Here is a 12,415-nt window from a genome sequence, read left to right as displayed (position 1 = left end):
GGCAGAAGAGGGGCGTCTCCCGACAGGACGTATACACAGGACTTCGACCAATTGATGACAAGACCCGAGTTTTTGCGAAAGGACGTTAAGACATCGAACAATACAATGAGGGATTTACGGGGAGATGTGAGATACAGCAGAATATCATCAGCATAGAGAGATACACGGTCCTCAAACTCCGAGTTCCATCCAATGCCCCTCAGGGACGGCTCCCACCTCAACCAGGCCGCCAGCGGTTCCAAGGCGAGAGCAAACAACAAAGGGGACAGGGGACAGCCCTGTCGCGTGCCCCTGCCCAGTGCAAAGGGTGCAGATACCCGACCATTGACCACCACCTGAGCCATGGGACCGGCGTAAAGCAATTTGACCCACCGAACGAACTCCGGACCGAAACCAAACTTGGCAAGAACCGCCCACAAATACGGCCATTCTATTGTATCAAACGCCATCGTAGCGTCCAAGGACGCCAAGATGGCAGGCTCACGCAGCGTCTCGGCTCGTGCCAAGATGCCATGCAAACGTCGGAGGTTAAGCGCCGTGTTGCGATGCGGTATAAAGCCGGATTGATCAGGGTGAACCAGGTCCCCAATGACAGTCGCCAAACGTGTCGCCAGCAGCCTGGCCAAGATTTTAGGCTCCGCATTAATCAACGAAATGGGTCTAAAAGAGGCACAGCGATCCCGAGGTTTACCATCTTTGTGGATGACGACTATAGTGGCCAGTCTCTGGTCTGGTGGGAGAGAGCCCACCTCCAAAGACTCGAGAAACATAGAGCGCAGATGCGGAGCTAGCGTGTCCGGGCGTAGTTTATATAGCTCAATGGGGAGCCCATTAGGGCCCGAAGCCTTGCCGGATCGGACCGAACGGACAGCAGCGGCAATCTCGTCCACAGTAGGCGGCGCATCCAGAGCATCCCTATCAATGTCAGGCAATCGGGGAAGTGCAATATCCCGCAATAGCAGGTGGGAGTCCTGCTCAGATCGATCAGACACCTGGGAATACACCTCGCGGAAGTAATCAGCAAAACATGTAACAATATCAGCAGGGTCAGTACAACACTCTCCATTCTCCGCAACAATCACAGGGACGACACGACTTGCATTCTCCCTCTTATCCAGCCAAGCAAGTAATTTCCCAGCCTTATCACCCACATCATACAGGCGGCCCTGCTGTTCCCTTCCCATTTCCCTAGCAGCTTCCGTGACCAGAGCCCTGTATTCATGTTGTTTCAACTCCAATAGATGTAACCCCTCAGCGGTGACCCCAGATTCCAAGCACCCCTCCAGGGTCGTGACCTCCCCCTCCAGGCGAACCATCTCAGCACGGTTGGACAATTTCACGCTACCAATCAACGAGAGGGCCTGGCCACGAATGACAGTCTTGTAAGCTTCCCAAATTAAACTTGGGGAGGAAACAGAGCCCACTTTTTCCGCAAAATAACAATCGTGTGTTTTAACCAGCTCAGTCCTGACCCTGGGGTCCTTCAAATACCAGGGGTTAATCGGAGCCACTCGGCCCGCCGAACCCCGCCGTGCATCAACCACCAGCCAAAGCGGAGAGTGGTCCGAGATACCCCTTGCCAGATGTTTAACTTCCCGTATGAGGGATGCATGGGCCGAGGGCAATAATATATGATCTAACCTCGAGAGACTACCATGAGCACCAGAATGATAGGTATATTGCAACTGCTCCGGGTGAAGCAAGCGCCAGCAATCAGTGAGCCCCAGCGTCTCTAGGAAGTCACTCAACCAAGTCTGGGCCTTCGGCAGTTCCCTGGGAGGGTGACGGTCAAACATCCCGGAGACCACCGCATTAAAATCACCCCCAACCAAAAGCAGACCCTCGGGGAGACCCAGGATAAGTCCACTCAGATCAGCAAATGTGGTGGCTTGGAGGCCCGGGGGCATGTACACGGAAATCAGAATAAGAACCTTCCCTTCCCAGCGCCCCACAATGGCGGCGTATCGTCCCTTATCATCCAGTATGACATCATCAATGGCCAAGGGGAGGGAGGTCCGAACCAGAATGCCCGCCCCTCTGGAGCCCGAAGTGAAACCCGAGTGCGCCACAAGGCGATAACCACGCCTATTCAGAGCGTAGCACTTGTTGCCGAGCAAATGAGTCTCCTGTAGTAAGACAACATCAGGAGACAAACGTTTCAGCAATTGCAGCACCACCCTCCTCTTGATCCCATCCCCCAACCCGTTCACGTTCCAACACAATATCTGAAGTCCCCTACCCCCCCATCCCCAAATTCAGCCCCTCCCCCGCCCCACACCCAAAGCAACTGCAAAAAACAGGAGTTTGCCTTTCCTTCACCTTGCAAATAACAATAAAATTCAAACAAACAACCCAGTCCCCCCAACAATGCCAAAACAACTATACCCCCCACCCCGCACCCCTGCTGAAGACCAAAAAGCCCCATAAACTTGCAGTGTGCCTGTCGCCCAACCACCCAACTAATCTACGAAAAGAAAACCCAGGAGGAGAAAGGACCCGCTCACCCCCCACCCACCCCCAAAAGGACTATTACTTGCAAACATTAATGACACAGCATAGCACAGTTCAAAGCCAACGTGAAGGGTACAGGGTCAAAGTCGACATCTATTCCTGCTCCGTCGGGCCACCGTCCGCCCGATCCGATCTGCCAGAGTCCTCAAAAGGTTCTTGATCCGCAGGCAGCGAGTCAAGCCAGTCACTCACGACCCCAGGTTGGTCGAAGAAAAAAGTACGATCCCTATGAACCACCCGCAAACGGGCCGGGAAGAGCATGGCATACTTCATAGACCTTTCCCGGAGTCTCTTCTTGACCCCTTGAAACCCCAGCCTCTGTTTCTGGACCTGTTGTGTAAAGTCCGGATAGAAGCTGACAGTAGAGTTCTCAAAGGCAATGGGACCAGACTGCCTCGAAGCCTGCAGGATAGCGTCTCTGTCCCGGAAATGAAAGATCCTCGCAATGATGGGTCGTGGGTTAGCACCCGATTTAGGTGTGCCGCCGGGGATCCTATGTGCACGCTCGACAGCGAAAAACTTGCTGAGACCCTTGGGCGCCAAGTGATTCAGCACCAGGTCTTCCACCAATAAGTCCGTCGAGGCAGCAGTCGATGATTCCGGGACCCCAATCAGGCGGATGTTATTGCGCCTGGCACGACTTTCATAGTCCTCTAGGCGCCCAGAGAAATAGTCATTAGCTTTCCGCAGATTCCCGACTTCGGCCTGTAAGTCAGAGACGTCAGTGACCAGGCTAGTGGTCTTGAGATCCAGGGATTTGACCTTTTCGTTTGTCTTCGCCAAATCCGCCCTGATCAAATTGACATCAATCGACACAGTATCCAGTTTGAGAGTCAAGGCCTCATATTGTTGCCCCAATGAAGCCTTCATACCGGTAATGGCACCCATGAGATCCCGCAACGAGGGCTCTTCCTCAATCGATGAGTCCTCCGGCATTGTCGTCGAGGGTTTAGATGCTGCGCCCGGCGATACTTTAGTAAGGGTGTACCGGTCCATAATGTTCGTTTGCAAAGCACTCCCTCGAACGCCCGGTTTAGTCTTGCGCCTCTCACTCTCTGGCTTGGTGGCCATCTTAGATCCTGGACCCGTACGGGTCGCCTGTTGTCGGGTGAAAATGATGACTGCGGTGGCAAATGCAGGACCAAAAGGGCGAAGATGGTGCCAGTCTCAGAACTGAAAGCCACGACAGATAGGCATCAGAAACGGATAGACCAAAAATATAGGCATGTCCGGCCGTCTACGTAGCTAACAAAGTCAGGTTGAGCTCCGGACAGGAATCGAAACCAAAAGCGGTCGCCAGCCCATGCAAGTCCGGCAATCCGTTGTTGTTCACTTACTGGACGGCAGGCCAGACAAGATAGCTCGGGGCGTCACCTAGGAGCAGGCCAGAAAACTGCGGCGATCTGTAGCTCTGGACCCCGAAGTCCAAAAAAGTTTTTTGGAACAGATAAATGATCAGTAGAACTACGCCAATAAACACCCGTCGTCAGAACCAGGATAAAGTACAGGATAGTCGATGGAGGTGGCGAGGGTCCGGGAGCCCTGTGCTCACGCGACCATCTTGGGTGCGCGCGAAGCTCCTCCTCACAATAAAGGTTTTTAAAAGAAAACATGGTAGTAGTATTTACATTGGTAAAGTTTTTAATAATAGTCACTGTTTTCGAATCAGTAAAAGGCAAGTGAAATAAAGCAGTCCAATTACATGAAGGGTAAAAGGTATAATACGCAGGAACGCAGTAAAGATAAATGGTCAAGGGCTGTTGTGTTTTCTACTCCTGCAACATAAAGTGATCGATAAGAATCTGATATTCAGGCGTATCGGCGACTAAGACAGCAGGCCGAGCCTCTTTTGCTCAACGGCTCCGTCATGGGACGAAGAAACGCCCTTTTTCTCGAAAAAGGAATATATTTTACTTGCAGGACAGTTGTAAATTTTCCGGGAAAGTACATTAGCTTGGAACATTATAACATATATGTTTAAGAAAAAATAATGTTCGAAAGTAATAAAAAGTGTAATTTTTAGGTCATATGACCAAGCCTTTCATCATTAGAATAAGAAAAGTAAAATGAACCAATGAAAAGTTTTATTAACAAGTCACATGATCTGTTATGCTTACGTTACGCGCTGCGCGCCGCGCCCCGGATCGCTTCCGGGAAGCTGCGCTTCGCGCACCGGAGCACTTCCGGATGCGCTAACGCGGCGCGTCATATGACGCATTACGCGACAACGCAGGTCCAGAATATAGTCAAAATGTCTCCACCAACCAGCGGTCGGAACACAACCCCTTTCAGCAGGCTAAATAGTTCTGTTAAATGACAACAGAAGAGACAGGCAACAAGAACCATCAGTCAAAGAGGGGAGGGCAAGTTCTTCTCTACCGGGTCACGTTGGGGCGCTACCGGAACTGATCGAATTGGTAGTCTACAGTGTTTCTGGATGTTTCAGACTGAAGCTGGCGTCAGCATGAGAGCACCACCATCTCGTAGCTCCGTCGTGGCCATTTCACGAGCAATCATGGCAGCCGCTCCTCACCAGAAGCCTGCAGGAGTCGGGGGCCCCCAAGACTTTTGTAGAATCTTCAAGGCTGAGGGGACGCTTTCGAGAATGGAGCCCAAGCCCTAGCAGACAAGCGTCCGAGTTCCAAGGTGTCGCAGGGCCATTTTAGTGGACCACGCCCAAATCTGAAAAGCCGGCCGCCATTTTGAGAGTCCTGTGGCAGCCGCCTATCGCTGCACCGCAAGAGCGGGAGCAACTCAACTACATGGTGAGCGAGACGCTGTAGTCACAAGAGCGGGCGGTAAACAGCTGAATAGCGGAAGAGGCACAGTGTAGCAAAAGCGGGCGGAATGGCAAGTGAAACGGTAAAGGGGCGCCCCACTACAGCGTGTCTTTAGGTCAAACGGATTGTGGGACAAGGTCAAGAATGGAAGAGTCACCAAAAGGCAAAAAGTTCCGCTTGACCCCGGGAGCCGGCCACCTATGTCGGGGGCGATCTCAGGCCACACCAGGGCAACACGACTTGGGGAGGGGGCCGGAGCCAAGCGCCCCCTCCGAGTCCGCGCCATCACACCGTCCCTCGGGGGCCTCCGTCAAGCGGTTCAGGGAGGCACCACATCACATTGTTTTCAAATGCAGTCACGTCCTCAAACAGCCCCCACTTACATTGAGAATAGTGAAGCTGTAGCAGGTGCAAATAAGCTTCAGACAGTCTAACAAGCACTCCTCAAAACTTTGAACTATCAGAGTGGATGAGTTTCATGCTCGATCGATTGAGCTAGCCGGATCGGGCAACAAAAAGTATAAAATAGTTATGTAAATAGTTATTTAATAAAATGTTTTACCCTGTTACTTTGCTGGTGTGTTGTATATATTTGTAATATTTGCATAGAGTTTATCGTTATTTTGGGTGGGGTGGGTGGCGGAGCCGAGCTGTCTTGCAGCCATCATGGTGTGGAGCTCAGTTCATCTCACTAGTTTCGTATTTCTCATGAGGGGTTGTTCCTAATGTTTCTATTTTAGCGAGGTCAAAAAAAAATCCCATTAGTGGCCTACTGATTTTGCTCGATTCCTTTTGTTTTTTTACACGATTTTTCACTATCTGCAAAGACTAAACAGAGTATTGCGACTCTGTGCTTGTTTGTAAATAGAGAATGAACCAAAGAGAACAATCAATCAAATGGAGAGAGAAGCAGGCACGACGGATTACAACGGGGGCAAAGGGCTGCGTTAACTACCCTTCACTATCTGCAAAGAGAGAGTACTCCTAATAGAAATGAGGGGGGGGGCAGCATTCAAAGCAGATCAGTGTGCATAAACACGAAAATATTTTTACTTACCACGTACTTGACATTCGACAGCTTTTGATATTTGCTAATAAAAAACCATTGAAATTCACTGAAAAAACCATAGGTTAGAGACCATATATAGTTAGGAATTAGCATTTACAAAACCTTGAAAATTCACTGAAAAAACCATAGGTTATAGACCATATATAGTTAGGGATTAGCATTTACAAAACCTTATTTTACTCGCACAAAACCATTGAAATTCGCATATATAGTTAGTTGCGCTAACTATATATCGCGCACCCGCAATCCACTGCTGATGTCACATATTACATCATTCATGACATGGTCAGTGACATCACTGATGACATCACTGATGACAACCCAAATGACATCACTGATGACATCACTGATGACATCAATCATGTGATAATACGATCAACCTCTTCAGACTCTAATATAACCTTAGATACATTCAGAGTACACAGACACTCACAGACTATCACTCATCCATGGAGTTACTCACACACCTAGTCAGTCATGCACTGAATCAATCACACCTCCATTTCCTCAACTATACAGTTATACACACCTTACTTATTGAAACATATTCTAACACATATTTACTGTCTTATACAATCACTGATACAAGTTCACAATGATCCATACAGCCACTCACACATTCACTGGCTCTTATGCACAGTTATTTATATATGTCAACTCTCACATGTACTGTATTTTACATATGTACTTACTTTGACATGTAGCACTGAGATATCCATTCACTCACCAATGCACTCATGCACACAGTCAACCACCCATACAGCTGTTTCCACATGCACTTTTGAACCCATACATCTAGTGAATCAACTGCTCACACATCTATGCACAGAGTCGCACACTTCCCAGCCACCCCCACACACACACTCAGTCTCCCATACAAATACTTGGGCAACCAATCAATAACCCATATAGTTACTCATATAGCTACTGATCAACACATGCAGCAGTTTTCAGAACAACAGACATAATGATGCACAAATTAAGACAGTTTAGTCACCAACCCATGCTCTCAGTGAGACACATTTAATCACTCACTCATACAGTCAGTCATGCACCTACTAAATCCTTCATCCAGACACTTATACATCCACTCATTTTTCAATATGTAAGACATATTTTAACTTTACAAAAACATACAGTCACTGGATGTCGTCATCAGTGATGTCATCAGTGATGTCACTGACCATGTCATGAATGATGTAATATGTGACATCATCAGCAGTGGATTGCGGGTGCGCGATATATAGTTAGCGCAACTAACTATATATGCGAATTTCAATGGTTTTGTGCGAGTAAAATAAGGTTTTGTAAATGCTAATCCCCAACTATATATGGTCTATAACCTATGGTTTTTTCAGTGAATTTTCAAGGTTTTGTAAATGCTAATTCCTAACTATATATGGTCTCTAACCTATGGTTTTTTCAGTGAATATATATATATATATATATATATATATATATTATACTTTGATACGTTCATTTTTCCAACCTGGAGTACGGGACGAAAGGAAATTGTGACGTGGGAAAATTTTACATCATTTATTAAGAAATCAAGGTGAGTGAGGTGTGACTCCAAAAGAGGGGCCATTAAATAAAACCTGTCTGGGGAGGATCAAGTAAAACTTAAGAGAATAATTTCAACAGCAGCGGCCAAAGCAATAACATAGTGCAAAAGGTTTGAAATAGGCACATAGGGAGTATGTGTGGTGTGGTACAGAAGAAGAGCGCTGAAGTAAAGTTCTGTGTTCCAGCAATAGACAGGTGTTCTATGTATACTTTTGTTGGGTATAGAGATGTGTTTACTAGGCAAGACACAGGCGCAAGAGGTCCCTGGAGCAGGGTGGTCCACTGTTTGTGTTGGACTTGGATTGGACAGCTCAACTGGAGCAGCTGGCATTTGCTCAGCGGCGCTCCTTTGGAGGTACCATGGTCAGGTTCTTTACTCCAGTGTTACCAGAATCCAGTTACCAGAATCCGCCATGTTAGGTACGTTGTCTTCAAATTCACAGCGGTGATGACTGCCTCCAATGTGGAGTGAGAGTGTTTGTTGAAGCCCGGGCGCAGATACAACTGTGTGCACTGTAATTTCATCTCCTGAGCTTTGTTCCAGTCCACTGGAAGGTTGTTGTACCACAGAAGAGTAGGTATCAGTCCTCATTAGAGCTCCCTTACACTTTTGAGGAACAACAACATACACGCCTCGAGGAAGGTGACAAAGTCCTCTCTGGCCATGTGACTCGGGTACCAGCAAGTTCGGCACTTGCATGTGTTCACATGGCAGGGAACATTGTCTTAGTGGAGCACCGAAGGATCAGCGTCATCATTTTAGTCACGTGACAAGAGTGCTGGCAAGTGGTACACTTTCTTGTGGTCTCATGACAGGTTTGTATACGCTCCACATTTACACATACTAAGGCGTTGTTCCAAGTCCAAGTTGCAGCATCTCTGTGTGATTGTCACCATATTTGTGCCTGTGAATGAACGCGCTCACAGTGAGCTCTCCCCTCCGGGCTTGAGGCAGAGTATCATTGCTTGGTGTTTCTGTTGCTCTATGGCAGGATTTATGGGCATACCTGAGCATTAAAGAAGTTTTTACTCTCCTCAACTTAGTAGGAATGTGCAGTCAGCAGTGTCAACTCCATCATTCCCAGGTACTGGACTATTGGTCAAAAAAGATCTTTCATGATGCTAAACATAAATCTACCTTGTGGCTTTCTGCCTGTTCTAGGAAGGCCCTGTACATCCTGTAACTATGATTGTGTTCTTTCGAGATTAATTTAATTGCTTCGATGGTGAAAGGTTTTCATCTACATGGAAATTTGCATTGTTACATAACTGTTTAGGCAAAGAGGGACAGAAAGTTTACATCATGTGCCTGAAGTCACCTGAGAAGCAAGCGCATTAGGGAGATGAATGAGTACGTGGAAGCAGTGAACCACCTATGGGAGCAAATTTAAGAAAACATCTAATGTGGTCCTACAAAGACATAGATTTCTTACTTGGAGACAATTAGCACATTAGTCTTTTGCGGGTCGAGTAAGTTGTTGTTTTAACGGTATTGCCAGTAGCATGCAACTTTGATGCATTGGTATATATTGTATCAATTTATCTGTTTTTGTTACCACAAGAACATCCAGGAGAGTTTATTATGTTGCCAAATCCCACACCTGAGGATGCATTGACCATGGGAAAAGGGATTGAAACGTCAAAGCAAACATACATGGAGTTCAACAGTGGCAATGACGGCGGATCTTAATTGGACTGTATCGGATAACATGGTAAAATTTGTTTTGTCAGTGTAGCACATTTCTGTAGGCCATTGGTTTTCACACATTACTAAGGTCCTCATCAAGACAAGCGTCAGACTATCATTGTTTTGGGCACAGACCGTCCGACAAAGAGTCGGCGGTCCCGACAGCCCAATTAAAATACGATCGCCATGCAGGCGGTGCTAAACATGCCTTTTTCTCTTGTGGCTTTTGCGGCAACCAGGAAAAGGGCCACTGCACAATCCGCAATAGAAAAAGGGATGCTTTCAAACATCCATGCACCATGTGCCAGACACAATGTGGTGCTTGGCACACGGTGCATGAATGTTTGGGGGGGCACCACACTTGCCCCCCTGGTCCCATAGCGGAGGCCCACAGGGAAAGTAGCCATGCTAGGGGCCCCAAAGTCCCATATCCGTCTGCCTTTACATGGCTGTTGTACCGCCATGTAAAGGCAGGGGGAAAGCGACATCCTAGTCTCTATAATACTGCCTCCGTCTTAGAGCTTATGCTCCAACCGTTGCCCGAACGGCTCCTAGAGCCTATCGGAGGTGCGGTCTTTACCCCAGCCCAAATCGCTCTGATTGCCTGCATTGTTGTAATCCGGCTGTCAGACCAATACTCTGAAGGGCAGCCAGACCGCCACCGACTGCCTGTTCGAGGTGGTCCGCCCTACATCCTTATCAGGCCCCATGTCTCTTTATAGCCCTATGTTCATTAGGTGGGTAAGGAAGACCAACAGGATGTTAAAAAAATTGTAAGTGGCAGTGCTGTCACAACTGTAACTTGAGGTAGCTATTCACTAGCGGATAAGGAGTTTTCATTTAACTCCACATTGACTGGGGTGTCCCTGTTCAAGCTATTGAGGGGTAAAGAACTGGATTCAGGGTTGAAGCCAGCATTGTTGTATGACTAGCTGGCTTGTGAGGAAGGGACCCGGCAGGTGGTCAGACAAAGAGTGGCATTAAAGCAAGAGACGAGTAAAGTGTATTATGATTCTAAGGTGTGCACTAAACAGACTTTCATACAACCAGGTGACATGTTTATTGTCAAAGGTCTGGGAAAGCGAAGAAAGTTAAATCAAAATTTTATTCAGCAACAAAGGTGGTTAAAATGTCTCATGGTTCAGTGGAGAATGGTCAGTATTGTGATAAGAGAACTGTCCTTTTGCATGAAATCGAGGAGTGTGAGATGGCATGGAAATTGAGATTGTTAGGGGTGCATCTGCACACTATGATGTCCGGTGGTGATGTGTGTGGTGATAGTGTGAATTTTGCAAGTTTATGTGACGGGAAAGGGCGGTGTTTCATGTGGTCTTTTGGTGGTTATACATGTGTTGTGTTTACTAGGTTAAACAAGCGTGGGAGCTCCCTCGAGTACCATGTTCCGCTGTGTATGTTTGACTGAGCATGGACTTTCCCAGAGGAGCAGCTAACAGTTGCTCAGTGGTGCTCCACTGGAGGCATACACTTAGGCTCTTTTCTCCAGTGTAAATCCAGTTACCAGAATCGTCCATGTTGGACCTGTTTTCTTCAATTTAACAACAGGGAAAAGGAATGTGACATCTGCTGTCAGTTTCTGTGTACTTGTTCATCTGTGTACACTACTATTACCTCAATGCAAGGCTGCTCTCACTTTATGGATGTGGAATACAGGCTGAGAACTCAAGTAAAAGTGTGTGGTACATCCTCTCCTGCAGTAGCGCCCCGTGGTGGGAGTGCTGCCGGGCGCTGACGTGGGGCGGGTGAGGGACTGGGTGGGGGGTAGTAAACTACGGATTACTGTCGATTAGAGGTAAGTAAACATATAAATAAATAAAATGAATTTCGTTGCGCGCGCTGCATCGTAAAGCAGCGCCCGCAACAAAATTTGTTTTATTTATTACCCCCCACCCTGCCCCTCCCCACATCAGCGACTCGCAGAACTCCCACCACGTGCCCCTACTGCTCTCCTAATATTGTGCCCCAAGTATTTCTAGGAAGTGGTATCAAGTTTATTAATGTGGCACATACTTTTTATTCTAATCAGTAGAAATATTAAAAGTGGATTATCATACCCACCATGGTTGAGTGAAAGAATGATCAATTTACTAATGTATGCTAACAGTTGTGTTTTATCTTACTCCACTAGCTTTCAAAAGAATCCTAAAATATATTCAATTTATTTTGTAAGTTAAGACTGATTAAAACATGTGGCAAAAATGAAGATATGGTGTGTGGGTTGCAAACCGCTATAATCGTTTTAACTGTATTGTTAATAATCAAGCTTTGGACATTTTTGTAGAATATACCTATCCTGGGATGTTAATTCACAATACTTCATCTACCAAAGATAGGCTTTTACTTAGATTTGGCAGCTAAAGCCATAAATGTACAAAGGTTTATATCTCTAAAATTCCCAGAATTTTACTTTGTGGTTTGAATGTTTTAAATTTTGGATTATCAAATATTGTCACTGGTTGAACGTATGCTCTGGAAGCACTTTTTGATGGTAAGTAGGAGCACCTTGAATAAAGCACAATGATAGAGCTGGATATGGTGCGTATTGTATAACCAATGTATAGTAAAATTAAATGTTTGTGGTGCTACTTAACAACATGGGATTTTACTAGTTAAAAGTACTGTGTTTATGTTACAACTCAAAATCCACTCTACCTTGATCTATAAAAATGGTGCAAATAATTTGTTTCTGAATCTAGATTTATTAAATTGATATTCCTATAGATAGTTTTAAACAATAACTCAAAAGATATATCAAAGTCCAGAGCCACGTTCATAATTTTAATA

The 12,415-nt window shown here is 46.5% G+C and overlaps 1 protein-coding gene across 2 annotated transcripts in view; it reads left to right on the top strand.

Annotated features, from left to right (window-relative positions):
• Positions 1-12,415, top strand: part of MYLK (myosin light chain kinase) — a 1,918,108-nt gene that overhangs the window by 1,117,402 nt on the left and 788,291 nt on the right. The window lies entirely within an intron of this gene.

This window comes from Lissotriton helveticus, chromosome 3_1 (genome assembly GCF_964261635.1).
Source record: "Lissotriton helveticus chromosome 3_1, aLisHel1.1, whole genome shotgun sequence".
Taxonomy (NCBI): domain Eukaryota; kingdom Metazoa; phylum Chordata; class Amphibia; order Caudata; family Salamandridae; genus Lissotriton; species Lissotriton helveticus.
Note: the sequence above shows the minus strand (reverse complement) of the source record. Positions and strands in the feature narration are given on the sequence as shown.